General features: G+C 43.7%; 1 non-coding gene across 1 annotated transcript; it reads left to right on the top strand.

Annotated features, from left to right (window-relative positions):
* Positions 1-285: 285 nt before the first annotated feature.
* Positions 286-360, top strand: Trnas-uga. The gene has a single exon. It is a non-coding gene; the product is annotated as a tRNA-Ser (tRNA).
* Positions 361-16,445: the final 16,085 nt, after the last annotated feature.

The following is a 16,445-nucleotide window of genomic DNA, read 5'->3' as shown; positions in this document are numbered from 1 at the left end:
TTGGTAGAGCACTTGCCCGCGAAAGGCAAAGGTCCCGAGTTCGAGTCTCGGTCGGGCACACAGTTTTAATCTGCCAGGAAGTTTCATATCAGCGCACACTCCGCTGCAGAGTGAAAATCTCATTCTGGAAACATCCCCCAGGCTGTGGCTAAGCCATGTCTCCGCTATATCCTTTCTTTCAGGAGTGCTAGTTCTGCAAGTCTTGCAGGAGAGCTTCTGTAAAGCTTGGATGGTAGGAGACGAGGTACTGGCAGAATTAAAGCTGTGAGTACCGGGCGTGAGTCGTGCTTCGGTAGCTCAGTTGGTAGAGCACTTGCCCGTGAAAGGCAAAGGTCCCGAGTTCGAGTCTCGGTCGGGCACACAGTTTTAATCTGCCAGGAAGTTTCATATCAGCGCACAATCCGCTGCAGAGTGAAAATCTCATTCTGGAAACATCCCCCAGGCTGTGGCTAAGCCATGTCTCCGCTATATCCTTTCTTTCAGGAGTGCTAGTTCTGCAAGTTTCGCAGGAGAGCTTCTGTAAAGCTTGGAAGGTAGGAGACGAGGTACTGGCAGAATTAAAGCTGTGAGTACCGGGCGTGAGTCGTGCTTCGGTAGCTCAGTTGGTAGAGCACTTGCCCGCGAAAGGCAAAGGTCCCGAGTTCGAGTCTCGGTCGGGCACACAGTTTTAATCTGCCAGGAAGTTTCATATCAGCGCACACTCCGCTGCAGAGTGAAAATCTCATTCTGGAAACATCCCCCAGGCTGTGGCTAAGCCATGTCTCCGCTATATCCTTTCTTTCAGGAGTGCTAGTTCTGCAAGTTTCGCAGGAGAGCTTCTGTAAAGCTTGGAAGGTAGGAGACGAGGTACTGGCAGAATTAAAGCTGTGAGTACCGGGCGTGAGTCGTGCTTCGGTAGCGCAGTTGGTAGAGCACTTGCCCGCGAAAGGCAAAGGTCCCGAGTTCGAGTCTCGGTCGGGCACACAGTTTTAATCTGCCAGGAAGTTTCATATCAGCGCACACTCCGCTGCAGAGTGAAAATCTCATTCTGGAAACATCCCCCAGGCTGTGGCTAAGCCATGTCTCCGCTATATCCTTTCTTTCAGGAGTGCTAGTTCTGCAAGTTTCGCAGGAGAGCTTCTGTAAAGCTTGGAAGGTAGGAGACTAGGTACTGGCAGAATTAAAGCTGTGAGTACCGGGCGTGAGTCGTGCTTCGGTAGCTCAGTTGGTAGAGCACTTGCCCGCGAAAGGCAAAGGTCCGAGTTCGAGTCTCGGTCGGGCACACAGTTTTAATCTGCCAGGAAGTTTCATATCAGCGCACACTCCGCTGCAGAGTGAAAGTCTCATTCTGGAAACATCCCCCAGGCTGTGGCTAAGCCATGTCTCCACTATATCCTTTCTTTCAGGAGTGCTAGTTCTGCAAGTTTCGCAGGAGAGCTTCTGTAAAGCTTGGAAGGTAGGAGACGAGGTACTGGCAGAATTAAAGCTGTGAGTACCGGGCGTGAGTCGTGCTTCGGTAGCTCAGTTGGTAGAGCACTTGCCCGCGAAAGGCAAAGGTCCCGAGTTCGAGTCTCGGTCGGGCACACAGTTTTAATCTGCCAGGAAGTTTCATATCAGCGCACACTCCGCTGCAGAGTGAAAATCTCATTCTGGAAACATCCCCCAGGCTGTGGCTAAGCCATGTCTCCGCTATATCCTTTCTTTCAGGAGTGCTAGTTCTGCAAGTTTCGCAGGAGAGCTTCTGTAAAGCTTGGAAGGTAGGAGACTAGGTACTGGCAGAATTAAAGCTGTGAGTACCGGGCGTGAGTCGTGCTTCGGTAGCTCAGTTGGTAGAGCACTTGCCCGCGAAAGGCAAAGGTCCGAGTTCGAGTCTCGGTCGGGCACACAGTTTTAATCTGCCAGGAAGTTTCATATCAGCGCACACTCCGCTGCAGAGTGAAAATCTCATTCTGGAAACATCCCCCAGGCTGTGGCTAAGCCATGTCTCCGCTATATCCTTTCTTTCAGGAGTGCTAGTTCTGCAAGTTTCGCAGGAGAGCTTCTGTAAAGCTTGGAAGGTAGGAGACGAGGTACTGGCAGAATTAAAGCTGTGAGTACCGGGCGTGGGTCGTTCTTCGGTAGCTCAGTTGGTAGAGCACTTGCCCGCGAAAGGCAAAGGTCCCGAGTTCGAGTCTCGGTCGGGCACACAGTTTTAATCTGCCAGGAAGTTTCATATCGGCGCACACTCCGCTGCAGAGTGAAAATCTCATTCTGGAAACATCCCCCAGGCTGTGGCTAAGCCATGTCTCCGCTATATCCTTCCTTTCAGGAGTGCTAGTTCTGCAAGTCTCGCAGGAGAGCTTCTGTAAAGCTTGGAAGGTAGGAGACGAGGTACTGGCAGAATTAAAGCTATGAGTACCGGGCGTGAGTCGTGCTTCGGTAGCTCAGTTGGTAGAGCACTTTCCCGCGAAAGGCAAAGGTCCCGAGTTCGAGTCTCGGTCGGGCACACAGTTTTAATCTGCCAGGAAGTTTCATATCAGCGCACACTCCGCTGCAGAGTGAAAATCTCAATCTGGAAACATCCCCCAGGCTGTGGCTAAGCCATGTCTCCGCTATATCCTTTCTTTCAGGAGTGCTAGTTCTGCAAGTTTCGCAGGAGAGCTTCTGTAAAGCTTGGAAGGTAGGAGACGAGGTACTGGCAGAATTAAAGCTGTGAGTACCGGGCGTGAGTCGTGCTTCGGTAGCTCAGTTGGTAGAGCACTTGCCCGCGAAAGGCAAAGGTCCCGAGTTCGAGTCTCGGTCGGGCACACAGTTTTAATCTGCCAGGAAGTTTCATATCAGCGCACACTCCGCTGCAGAGTGAAAATCTCATTCTGGAAACATCCCCCAGGCTGTGGCTAAGCCATGTCTCCGCTATATCCTTTCTTTCAGGAGTGCTAGTTCTGCAAGTTTCGCAGAGAGATTCTGTAAAGCTTGGAAGGTAGGAGACGAGGTACTGGCAGAATTAAAGCTGTGAGTACCGGGCGTGAGTCGTGCTTCGGTAGCTCAGTTGGTAGAGCACTTGCCCGCGAAATGCAAAGGTCCCGAGTTCGAGTCTCGGTCGGGCACACAGTTTTAATCTGCCAGGAAGTTTCATATCATTTTCATTATTTCTCAAGGACGCGTTTCATCTTTTTAAGCACCTTTGGATTGGCCTAAGGAAGAAAAGCAAAATTCCCTAACAGCGATGCGGCCCTATTTAGTGAGACTGGATTACCAAAAAAATATGAAAGAACTTACTGATATTTAGTAACGATGGGTACATGGGATACCGCGCATAAAATATCCTAGATGGTAAATGCCCCTTGTCAGTGCTTTAAAAACACTATGTACTGTCCTATAAAACAGTAATAAACACAAGATGACTGAAAGGTATTTTTAAAAATACTGACAGTCCACACTATAAATGAGAAAGGAGCAGCAGAGTACCTCATTACGACATGTGGCACAGTCCAATGCAAACCAAACGGGATCAGACCTACAACAAATTTTTGCATGATCAACATGCTGGAGGTGCAGTGTATCACGCTGGATATGAAAACGTATAAGGCCCCCTAAGTCAAGAGCACGCAGCTCTCGGCAGATGCCACCTGCAGGCTGTAAGCTACGGTAGTGTTCAATTGCAAAATCTGGTTATAACAACAAACGATGACAACTAGTGTAGATGACTGGTGTACGAAAAACTGCCGGTAAAATGTTACATTAATAGCGAGAGTAAAAATTAAAAGTTAAAGCATATAAAAAAAAGTGCATTGCTATAATGGGAACGCACAAAACTACATGGGGTAGCTCCTAATACCAATTTTGAATGTCCCAAATATTATGGTAGCCAACAACACTGTGAATGTGACTTCTGAAATTTGCCTGGCGTATTTTTCTTCCAGTAATTTTCGGGTTTGCAGCCGGATCCCATCATCATTCTCCCACGATATTTTTGCCCAGAAACGTCCGGCCATCCTCAGGTGAGTAGTCGAAGTACTGAAGAGACCTGATTCAGTCCTGGTATTTATTGCGAATTCCGCACATGCGAATCGCACTGGCGGTTTACGGCGCATGCGTTAAGAGGTGACGTGCGCGAGGCAGCCAAGTTGTGTGTGCTGCTCTCAGCGGTGAAGTAAGAACAAACTAATCGCTGAGTATCGACTGCACTGGGTATCGACTGAGCATGTCGATTCCGTTGTGACCGCATAATTTGAATAGTTTGATTCCAATTTTTATCCAGCTGAAAGCCATTATCACGATTCATTAAATTATCAGCAAGACGTATTTCCACGGATTCTATAATTACAGGGTCCCAGAAGCTGGAAACCGGTGCTAAAATTTTGGTGTTGTTGTATTCCATTGAATCTCCAATGGAAATGCAATGTTCTGCCACTGCTGATTTTAAAGGTTGCCGCAAACGGGTGTGTCTTTCGTGTTCTACACAACGTTTTGTGGACCGTCCGTGTCGTCTGACCTACATGTGCAGAGCCACACGCACAGGGAATTTTATAAACAACCGCCTTCCTCAATTGTAAATATTCTTTAATAGATCCATTTAAGACCCTACTCTTGGCTGGTGGACGGAAGATAACATTAATATTATTCTTCCTAAGCAATCTGCCCATTTTAGAAGACACGTTCCCGGTATATGGAAGGAACGCAGTTGATTTATAGTCGTCATCAGAATCCTCAGAGCGTTGCTTCTTGTTATTATAATTGTGCATGGCCTTCCGTCTTGACGCAAAGTATAGCCATTTTCTTTAAAAACCTTCTCCAGATGCATTAATTCTTCTTGAGGGCTATCAGCATCCGAAATTACATGCGCCCGATGAATTAAGGTACCGAGAACACCGGCAGTTTGTTCGGGATGATGGCAGCTGGAAGCCTGAAGATGCAGATTTGTATGTGTGGGTTTTCTGTACACCGCATGGCCCAAACACCCATCATTCTTACAGCGTACTAACACGTCTCGAAACGGTAAAGTCTCATCTTTCTCAATCTCCATAGTAAAATTGTTTACTGGAACACTGTGAGTACCCGAATCTCTCTAAAACCAGAATCTACACCCCTCCCCACTGCCCCGATGACTAACGGTGTCAACATGTCCGGATGCCTAGCAGGTGTGGGAGCTACGTCGTAAAATACACTTCAGTGGGATGCTGATAAATACAAATAGGAATGTTAAATATAACGCGCAGTCACGTTAACTTGAAAAACTGCCAGTTAACTATATGGCCCAAAAAGTGAAGCACTAATAAAGTGAGAGGAAAAGAAAAGGAACGACATGTCTTGACAGGTTATATGATGTTATTTCGTTAATTACAAAAGTCAAATTGAGGTAGAACTTGGCAGTATGAATTCATTTATAAGTATGACGTTAACCCGTCTTGCCTGGATGCATGCAGTGATTTAGTTGGGAAGGGTGTCAAAGGCCATTTTACCATCTACAGAAGCAAGGTGGCCCAAATACCCAAATACCGGCCAATTATATCCCCGATGCTGGCACTGAGACCGATTTGAGATCTGTAGTGGTCTCACACATGTTTTATCGGGGACAGACATGGGTTTCTTGTTGATCGAGTAGTATCTCATCACCACACAGACAGTTCATAAAAACTCGTGCCAAATACAGATGAGCATTGTCTTCTTGAAAACTGACACACGCAGTCAGTTCATAGAAACTCATGCCACATGCAGGCGTGCATTGTCTCGTTGAAAACTGACACCACAATACTATGATATGAGAAGTGATACTGGAGTATTCTGGACATTCGCAACGCGCTGGTGTGACGTTTGAGTTCCCTCAGTCACTACCAGCCGTCACCTGAAGGCAATCCCGACGGCTCTCTGCCCAATGACTCCAGCAGCAACATTGCTGAGCGTCTCTAAGACATTAGAAGGATGGGACCTCGCCCCAGATCCCCGAAATACTCGTCAATGTCGATTATCTGACGTAGTGCAGAATCCCAATGCATTATAGAGCCGAGTGCGACACAGTTTATCAGCAGTCCATGCTTCCATGTCACGGCACCACTTGTAGTGCTATATACTTATATGGATATGGTGTCTGGCCATGAACTTCTTCTTCTGTGCGGATGCACACATATTCCCCGAACTCTTATGGGACTTGGTAAGAATGTCTTCCACGAGTAATGAGTATGTTGGGGTATGACACTGCGAATGTAGTGTGTGGACATACAAAGTGAGAATGTGGGTCTCGTGGGAGGCGTGCGCGAGATAGTCCCTGCAGTGGCACTGTCCTCTGTGCCCTCGGTGCCTCAGATGGATAGAGCGTCTGCCAAATAAGCAGGAGATCTCGGGTTCGAGTCCCGGTCGGGGCACACATTTTCACCTGTCGCCGTTGATATATATCATCGCCCGTCAGCAGCTGACGGTATTAATATAATTCTAACTTGTAGTGCTAGTCTTCGACCAATGGTGCGGATAACATGGAATGTTGCACAGAGTCCGATACTCGTTCTCTGGTGGCAGGTTTAGATATAAAGACGTTATGACATTCTTGGTGCAAAATACGGCGTTCTACCGTTGTCGTGGTGAGACGCAGCCGAGCAGAACCTTTGATGTCGACTATACGTGCTCTCACATTCCATTTCTGTCCAGCAATGGGCCATGTGAATGCCCCGCAAAAATTGATATTGCATAATTCGACCACTCGGCCAAATGGACACACTTAATGAGGCCCATTCCCAGCTCAGGAGCTGATATCGTTGTCTCACACAAGTACGCGACATCTCTGCGTTTTTCACTGTGATCGCTCAGCATCAGATGCTCTTCATGCCTTTTGTATATCCTACCAGGCCTGGTAACAACCCTAAACAAGAACAATGCTGTTGTCCGTTGGCGGCCATTCGATTTGTAAGAGACACTGCAATTCATTCACATACCCTTCTGGGGGTGCACATGTGTCTGAAGTTACATTGCCATCCGACCGTTCTTTGTGCATGCTTAATACTATTTGTCAGGCGGTACATAAGCTGGACGAAACATGATGTTTTATATATTGAAACTGCAGTGCGAAAATTACTAATTTTTGTCGACATGTTCATACGTAATGAGTATTAAGTGATTCAGTCCACAAGTGATAGCCCTATTAAGATCAGCATGAGATGTAATCTCGTGGGCACGAATACATTCTTGTAGTCGTTGTAGCGTGAAAGCAACTTCTGAATGTCATCTTGAGGAATTTCTCACCACGTCAAGAAAACATGCTATGTCGAAAGTTCCTGGCAGATTAAAACTGTGTGCCCGACCGAGACTCGAACTCGGGACCTTTGCCTTTCGCGGGCAAGTGCTCTACCATCTGAGCTACCGAAGCACGACTCACGCCCGGTACTCACAGCTTTACTTCTGCCAGTATCTCGTCTCCTACCTTCCAAACTTTACAGAAGCTCTCCTGCGAACCTTGCAGAACTATCACTCCTGAAAGAAAGGATATAGCGGAGACATGGCTTAGCCACAGCCTGGGGGATGTTTCCAGAATGAGATTTTCACTCTGCAGCGGAGTGTGCGCTGATATGAAACTTCCTGGCAGATTAAAACTGTGTGAGTACCGGGCGTGACTCGTGCTTCGGTAGCTCAGATGGTAGAGCACTTGCCCGCGAAAGGCAAAGGTCCCGAGTTCGAGTCTCGGTCGGGCACACAGTTTTAATCTGCCAGGAAGTTTCATATCAGCGCACACTCCGCTGCAGAGTGAAAATCTCATTCTGGAAACATCCCCCAGGCTGTGGCTAAGCCATGTCTCCGCTATATCCTTTCTTTCAGGAGTGCTAGTTCTGCAAGGTTCGCAGGAGAGCTTCTGTAAAGTTTGGAAGGTAGGAGACGAGATACTGGCAGAAGTAAAGCTGTGAGTACCGGGCGTGAGTCGTGCTTCGGTAGCTCAGATGGTAGAGCACTTGCCCGCGAAAGGCAAAGGTCACGAGTTCGAGTCTCGGTCGGGCACACAGTTTTAATCTGCCAGGAAGTTTCATATCAGCGCACACTCCGCTGCAGAGTGAAAATCTCATTCTGGAAACATCCCCCAGGCTGTGGCTAAGCCATGTCTCCGCTATATCCTTTCTCTCAGGAGTGCTAGTTCTGCAAGGTTCGCAGGAGAGCTTCTGTAAAGTTTGGAAGGTAGGAGGCGAGATACTGGCAGAAGTAAAGCTGTGAGTATCGGGCGTGAGTCGTGCTTCGGTAGCTCAGATGGTAGAGCACTTGCCCGCGAAAGGCAAAGGTCCCGAGTTCGAGTCTCGGTCGGGCACACAGTTTTAATCTGCCAGGAAGTTTCATATCATGCTATGTCGGTTTACAAAAATTGCTGTCTGGGGTCTAATAAGGAAGTGTAAATCCTACCATTGATTCCAAAACATCCTTTGTGAACCACACAGGTCAGTTAAGACTCCGTACTTTCCTCAAGATACTTCTGATGTAAGTTGGAATGTGGGGTCTTGCAATGTCTTTCTGGAATAAAACATTTGGTTCCCTGGTCAAAAAATGGTGCAAATGGCTCTGAGCACTATGCGACTCAACTTCTGAGGTCATCAGTCGCCTAGAACTAATTAAACCTAACCAACCTAAGGACATCACACACATCCATGCCCGAGGCAGGATTCGAACCTGCGACCGAAGCGGTCGCTCGGTTCCAGACTGTAGCGCCTAGAACCGCACGGCCACTCCGGTTGGCTTTTCCTGGTCACAAAGGATATCGGAGCAGTGTTTACCACTCTTTTCACGTAGTGCCAAGCATTCGGCCTTCCTTCGCACACTTACCAAAGCAATTCTCCTGTCATATCCAGTAGCTCACAAAGCTCCAGGATTTCGAGAAAAAAGGGTGTCGACATCATTGCTACTTGAGGCTTTCACAGGTGTTAGGTCAAACTGGCACCGATCAGCCACAGATAGAAGTGACACTCACGGCTGAACACCACTGAATGTGTCAGTTACCTCTGGCTCTTCACGATGCAAGTCATCTGAGGTACAGTCTGAGTGGTAAGCGATGTATGCAAACTCATGGACTAAACCTCCTAGATTCTAGTAAACTCTTTCCCACTATTCGTGCTGATTGCCTGTAACCTTTGCCCAGAGTTGTCATCGTCGAAGCACTAAAGGAGAACGTTACGATCTAACCTGGTGTAGCCTTTCTGGAAGACCCAGTGCCTAGTCTTCCTGACACGCTGTTGTCACTTATTCAATCCTTTTAAGTGTCCGAAACATGGTAACATGCTGTGCGTGCAGTTTCTGTGTGCATGCTGTTTTGCGGTCACCATCTGAAAAATTTCCAGTAACTAGACACAACCATCCTTCATCTATGGGGATGGCTTTTTCTTCACTCAAAATAAGCTCACATAAGGATGAAATTTTAACCAATGTATCCCATAGCCGTGTAAATACTATAGTATAAGTTTGGCAGCGTTCGCTGAAGGTGTTCTAGGTGTAACACCTTGCATTTCCATCATCATTTTAATACGACTTCGGGGGTGGATCCTTTAGAAAAATGAGTTGTCCGATTTGCTGTCCGGAATCAGTTGCGTCTCCAGTGACATTGTCTTCAACGAGACACAAAACATTCCTTCATTTTTTCCAAAATAAGCGATTGACAGGGCTCTCGTCCTTGAGTTACACGGTAAATTAATAAGATGTGATGAGTTTCTTTGGTGTAAATGAAAGAGAATAGAAAGAAATAGTAGTTGGGACATCAAAAATTTTGTTCTCAAAAATCCTGTTAGCAGTAACGAGAAATTATGCAACTTATCAGTAAAGTAATACCTAAGTATCATCATAACATGATTGACAGAAAGTGGTAAATTCAGGGTGGCGCAAATCCAACTCTCAAATGCCTTCAGTAGGGTATTCAAGTAGCCCCTAACGTCTAACCAACCCTCGTCCAGGCACTAAAGTCACGCCTCGGTTTTCTCGCTGCCACAGCAAAAAAAAAAAAAAAAATATGGCGACACGCCGTATCCTGTTGACTCCCCAAGGCGAAATACATAATGCTGTCTTGTTTATCAAAAGCGCGGAAAACAGCTCCTGCGTCATTTGTCTCGTCCCATTTCCACAGACATATCTCTACGGGACATTATCCACCGCCTCCCCTCTGCGCAGTGGCTGTTATCTTAATGGTTTCTACGGCAAAGAAATTCATGCGCGCTATCACAGAGACACGTCTCCTTTTGTACTTAATTTTTCCACGCGTATAAACTCATGTAAATAACAATTAATGCAGCTGCAATAACTCTGAGGATCTGTCACTGTTATTTAGCTTTATAACAAATTCTTATAAGCATAACGCGTTATTCTTGCATGCTCATAAAACAATTAGCAACGCTTATGTACCGTATAAGACATTGATGTTTAGGTACAAATGCTCGGAGCTGTTGGAAAAACAGGATATAAAAGTAATATAGTTAGCTGGCATTTGTAAACTTAGAGAAAGCTTTTGACAATGTAGACTGGAATACTCTCTTTCAAATTCTGAAGGTGGAAGGGGTAAAATATAGGGAGCGAAAAGCTATTTACAATTTGTACAGAAACCAGATGGCAGTTATAAGAGTCGAGGGGCATGAAAGGGAAGCAGTGACTGGGAAGGCAGTGAGACAGGGTTGTAGCCTATCCCCGAAGTTATTCAGTCTGTATATTGAGCAAACAGTAAAGGAAACAAAGGAAAAATTCGCAGTAGGAATTAAAATCCATGGAGAATAAATAAAAACTTTGAGGTTCGCCGATGACATTGCAATTCTGTCAGAGACAGCAAAGGACCTGGAAGAGCAGCTGAACGGAATGGACAGTGTCTTGAAAGGAGGGTATAAGATGAACATCAACAAAAGTAAAACGAGGCTAATGGAATGTACTCGAATTAAATCGGATGATGCTGAGGGAATTAGATTAGGAAATGAGACACTTAAAGTAGTAAATGAATTTCGCTGTTTGGGGAGCAAAATAACTGATGATGGTCGAAGTAGAGAGGATATAAAATGTAGACTGGCAATGGCATGGAAAGCGTTTCTGAAGAAGAAAAATTTGTTAACATCGTATAGATTTAAGTGTCGGGAAGTCGTTTCTGAAAGTATTTGTATGGAGTGTAGCCATGTATGGAAGTGAAACGTGGACGATAAATAGTTTAGACAAGAAGAGAATAGAAGCTTTCGAAATGTGGTGCTACAGAAGAATGCTGATGATTAGATGGGTAGATCACATAACTAATGAGGAGGTAGTGGACAGAATTGGAGAGAAGAGAAATTTGTGGCACATTTTTACTAGAAGAAGGGATGGGTTGGTCGGGCATATTCTGTGGCACCAAGGGATCACCCATTTAGTGTTGGAGGGCAGCGTGGAGGGTAAAAATCGTAGAGGGAGACCAAGAGAGGAATACACTAAATATATTCAGAAGGATGTAGGTTGCAGTAGTTACTGGGAGATTTAGAAGCTTGCACAGGATAGAGTAGCATGGAGAGCTGCATCAAACCAGTCTCTGGACGGAAGACCACAACAACAACATAGTTAGCTGATATCCCTGAGACTTATAAACATCTACAGTTTCCGTGACAGCGACTATAAACTTCCTATTTCGATCTTGCCATTTCTTCTTGTAATTATGTAGGTGTAGTCTACATACCAAACAATACGGTAATTTTGCGGCCAGAAGAGGTCTGTCTCACATATGAATGTTTTGATTTCTAGTGAATTTGCTAAATCGTAAAAGGCAAAAGCGAGGGTCTTCGCATCCAAGTAAAAACCGACGTAGTACTCGTGATATTATCGTCAAACGCACGTTATGCTAATACTCAAAATGAGAATGAGAGCATCCATGATGGATATGAGGATCCACATTTTCCTAGCATTCCATGTTTCCCTGTTTAACCAGAATTTTGTAGCGCTATAATGTGCGTATTTTCAGTCTCCCCTGGTAATTTCACAGCAGCCTCTCACCAATTTAATATTGAGCATGAATGTGTTATAAAGTTGTATCTAGCTAGGTTTTACAATTTCCTTTATTTGTTTTGTGGCCTTATGTATCAATTCTGTATCAGTTTGTTACATTAATCTTTCATTGTAATTACATGCAATTCCTGTCTCCATTTGTTGCTTTAAATATGTGAAAAACTGCCAACGCAGAAGTAACGAATACTGGGCTGTCAGTCTACGGCGAAAATTTGGTGTATTAGCATTGATGAATGTAGCATGTCTGTTTTTTTAGTGGAAAATCAATAGCATTTTGTAAGAAAGATATTTTCTTGGTAGAAACGAATGGAACGTGAAATTTCGAAACTATATTTCGAAGTATTAAAAGGAGTGTAGTCCATGCTATGATTAAGACGTGTGTGTGAGTGGTCGGGTGCTAACTCAGAGTTAATTAGCGGAAAATTAATTATTATGTGGAATATAGAATAGTTTTAGTAGCGTTGGAGATGGAAAGAGCTTAAGAAAATCACAGGGATAGTGCATGGGGAGAAATAACGCAATAAGAACGTGAGGAGGAGAGAAGATTTCAGAATTTTCTAGAACGACATTGCTTCACCATTAATACAAACGCTTACCAGTATTCCGAGAAAATTTATTCCTAAGCTCAACGCAGAAAGATTCGCTGAAGTTGAAGAGACACTAAGAAAGACCCGGTTATTTTCGGCACTATATTAGACATTTACCCGTTCTGTGAACTGTGGCACGTGTGGAGACGAAGAGTTATTATTTTATGTGTTCAACCAAAACTATTTAGAAACTTACCATGATCCGTGTTAAGGGTCAAAGATTACAATTTTTAAGTGAAAGTTAATAAACAAAATGACATGTCATTTTAACGCCCAGCCACACAGTTATTATTGTTGAGAGTGTAAAACAGTGTCTTCAATATTCAACCCGGCATATCCAGTCCTGCCTCCTATTTGGAAATAGTTTCAAAAAATTTTACAGTTATTTCAGCCACAAGACGATTCGCCGGAGCAACGGCGGAAATTTATCCTGCATTCCTTTGTTAATTAACTAAAGGCCACCGCAATTTTGTTGCGGTCCAGTATTCCTTAGAAGAAGCAGCAGCACGACGGCAGCGAAGAACTTCCTTCACTGCGAGATGAGACTTACGAATGTTTCAGCTACAAGACTGCCACCACTTTCCTTCTGAGTCGAATGAAAACAGAATTTTGACAAACTATAAATTAAACGTCGACAGAGATAGGAGAACAGTGTCTGCCTCTCTAATAAAGATAATGAACATAATTTTATTGGAAAAAAATGTTCAAATGTGTGTGAAATCTTATGGGACTTATCCGCTAAGGTCATCAGTCCCTAAGCTTACCACTACTTAACCTAAATTATCCTAAGGACAAACACACACACCCATGCCCGAGGGAGGACTCAAACCTCCGCCCGGACCAGCCGCACAGTCGACTGCAGCGCCCTTAGACCGCTCAGCTAATCCCGCGCGGCTAATTTTATTGAAGATCAGTTACATTGAAGATCTCTCTCTCTCTCTCTCTCTCTCTCTCTCCCTCCCTCTCTCTCACGCGCGCTGTTAGAATTTGCAGTCATACCTCAAAATCGGAGCTGTGTAAGCGCTGGTGTTTGTGTGTACATTATACTAACTATGGTCGAAAGTTGTAAACCGTAAGGATCAACAGTAATTTACATAGCAAAGCGAAACTTAATTTTGGACATAATGTGACGTATAACTAAATTAACTAAAATGTAACACCCTCATTTCAAAACCTTGATTTCTGATTTTTATGCAGAAGTGCTTTTCACATTCAGTGTAGTGTCATTGTGCACTGAAATAGGCTAACTGTTGTGATGCATGCACGTTCATACGCCACAAACATTTTCAACAGTCATCGTTCTCTGCTAATAATTAATTTCGATCTGAAAATCTTACGCATTATCGAACAGCTAGCACACGTCAGTAGTGCACATCTGTTTATTTGGTCTTCGTGTAATCCTACATCAGACATAATTGAAATACTTTATCACATGGCCGTTTTCAGTAGCAAATAATTAAACGTTTTTTATCATCCCAATAGGTCTTCTGATCAGTGTGATTAAAGCAATACGTATCAAGGTGAGTCTGTCAGATGGAGCGTTGTACACTAAGGCCTGATGCATATGAGTGATTTAACGAATGCTTACTACCGATGCGCTACAAGCAGTGAGGCGAGAGCGTTAGATTCCGTTATAATTGTCATTTACAGTAAGAGGTATTTTATTTTACCTCAGCAATGTATAAGCTTAAGCTTGTGATACAGTCTTAACTAACACAATAGTGATAAGCACTTGTCCGATAAGTACAGTTAAGACCATTTTAAAGTTACTATTTGCTGTGGTAGGAAATACTAATTCAGGCTCTTTTCTGACTCGAGTTCTTTGGTGTTTCGTTTCTGGTGAGTGAATGATAATTACTTTGCTTGAGTCTCAGACCTGTGTTGGACCTATGAATCTGGATGCACTGCATTTGATTTTTATATGCAGTTATTGACTTTCTGTGGTAGACATCCAATCCTTACAGAGACCTCTGTGAAAGTAAGTTGTAGCGTTACGTAGCAGATTCTTTCTGTGTTCGAGATAGTTGATCACCTGAAGACTCACTAGAAATAGATATATTATCAATAGCCACAGAGAAAATTTTCAGATCTCTAAACTGGTACAAACAGAAGGAATACATTTAATGGGTCTGAATCAGCATCGTTTTGCTGACATTTTTCTCTTATCTGTACTGGACATTAATTTTAAGTTCGAAATAAATAAGTATATAAAGCACGTTTGAAAGTAGTCTTGAAAATCAATTCTAATAATTATAATTCCAGTATACAACAATATACTAACAATTAAACAAAACATGAAGAAAATTGTGTAAATTGATAATGAACTGACAGAGAAAATTATTGGCAAATGTGTTCATGGCAGCACCAGGAAACAGCTCGATGGACGGCGAAGGAAATAAAGAGTAAAGGTGATCAGAAGTTTTTCTAAGTAAACTAAATAGAGGTTCTGAAATGAAGCTACCATTGTGTCTTAAACAGAAGGTATTGAATCAGTATGTATTGCTAGCTGTTACCTTTGTGTCATTAACTTTTAATTCAAGAAATATTCAAAACTGATGACTGTTCAGCGAACAATGTAGAGCTGCGTAAGGCGGGAAAAGGATAATAGTAGTGTGGAACACGTCGTCTGACCTCATAAGCGCAGCTGTCGTCCTCTGAGGTTTTTTTTTTCTTTTTTCTTTAGTATCTTGTGCTCTAGAACTTTCTTCATTTATCATTCACTTGCTTCACTGCATCTTATACCTATCTCCATACAAGTATAATTACATATTAACGTTTAACATTCAAGTAATTTAGGTATAAAAGTTCACAATAGATACAACAATTTTCCCCTCCTAACTGTTATCACTAAATATGTATTTTCTAATTTTCAGTCATTAAAGATCCTGTTGATCATCGGGCAGATATCGTGAAATACATAGTGGGCAAAGTACAACTGCCATGGAAAATATTTACAATGAGACTGACGAGCGACTGGCTGTTGCTAATGAAGTTGCCACCGTCGACGTCGTTGCAGCACTGTGGTCGATTTATCAGACTGTGAGACACTCGTAGCAGCTTTTGTATGAGGGACAGCAATAATAGCTTTTCAAGAGTTTTTAACCCTTCAATTTGTCTCTGCTGATTGTACTAGCCTGGCCCAACAACTCATGCTCTCATGACAAGCTTCTAATGCTGGTGTGTGTTGTTGCTCTGTCTTGCTGAAGACATCGATACAGTCGTTCATATTCTGTGAGTTAACCCGCTTATGGATTATATAGTATCTGTAAATACAGAATAGCATTAAGAGTTTGGTGAAAGAATTGTTTTACGATGTGGACACTAGAGATTGCACACAGAATACGGCTCTTCAAAGGACTGATACAAATTTTCTGCTGTGTAAAGACACATATTCTGTGAGTTCATATAACGTAGCAGGCTGAATCAACGCCCGTAAGAATTCAAAACTCCTGTTTTCACTTCACTCGAAAACATCCAACATACCTCAACACACGAAAGTTTTTCTACACACCTTGTCTCATCCACGACAGTTAATTTCAACATGGCACTCCCACTTGCTCAGATGCATTACATATAGCTTTCGTCTAACTTTGTTCCAGGCTTTCCTTCAGTCGAGAATTGTTTCGTGGTTTTCGAATTCTTTTCGTTGCACTTTTTATTCGCTACAGAGTCCTTTTCGCGCCATTTTTCTTACGTTTAACACCATTGTGCTTCACGTAACGATAGTCAACAAACACGCGATGTTTTATTGTGAACACCATTCAACTGGTCACTAAACACGTCTGCTCCTCTCAACAAACATAATGACATAGGGCAGTACTCACGACAGCGCATGCTTAAAGTGTGCATGTGTAGGCAGATCATGGTAACCTGTTGTGGTATCGAAATCTAGGTTTCCACCGTTTTCTGTTGACGGTAATTTTTCTGCTCATTAACAAGGAT

The sequence above is a fragment of the Schistocerca americana genome, chromosome 1 (genome assembly GCF_021461395.2).
Source record: "Schistocerca americana isolate TAMUIC-IGC-003095 chromosome 1, iqSchAmer2.1, whole genome shotgun sequence".
Taxonomy (NCBI): domain Eukaryota; kingdom Metazoa; phylum Arthropoda; class Insecta; order Orthoptera; family Acrididae; genus Schistocerca; species Schistocerca americana.
Note: the sequence above shows the minus strand (reverse complement) of the source record. Positions and strands in the feature narration are given on the sequence as shown.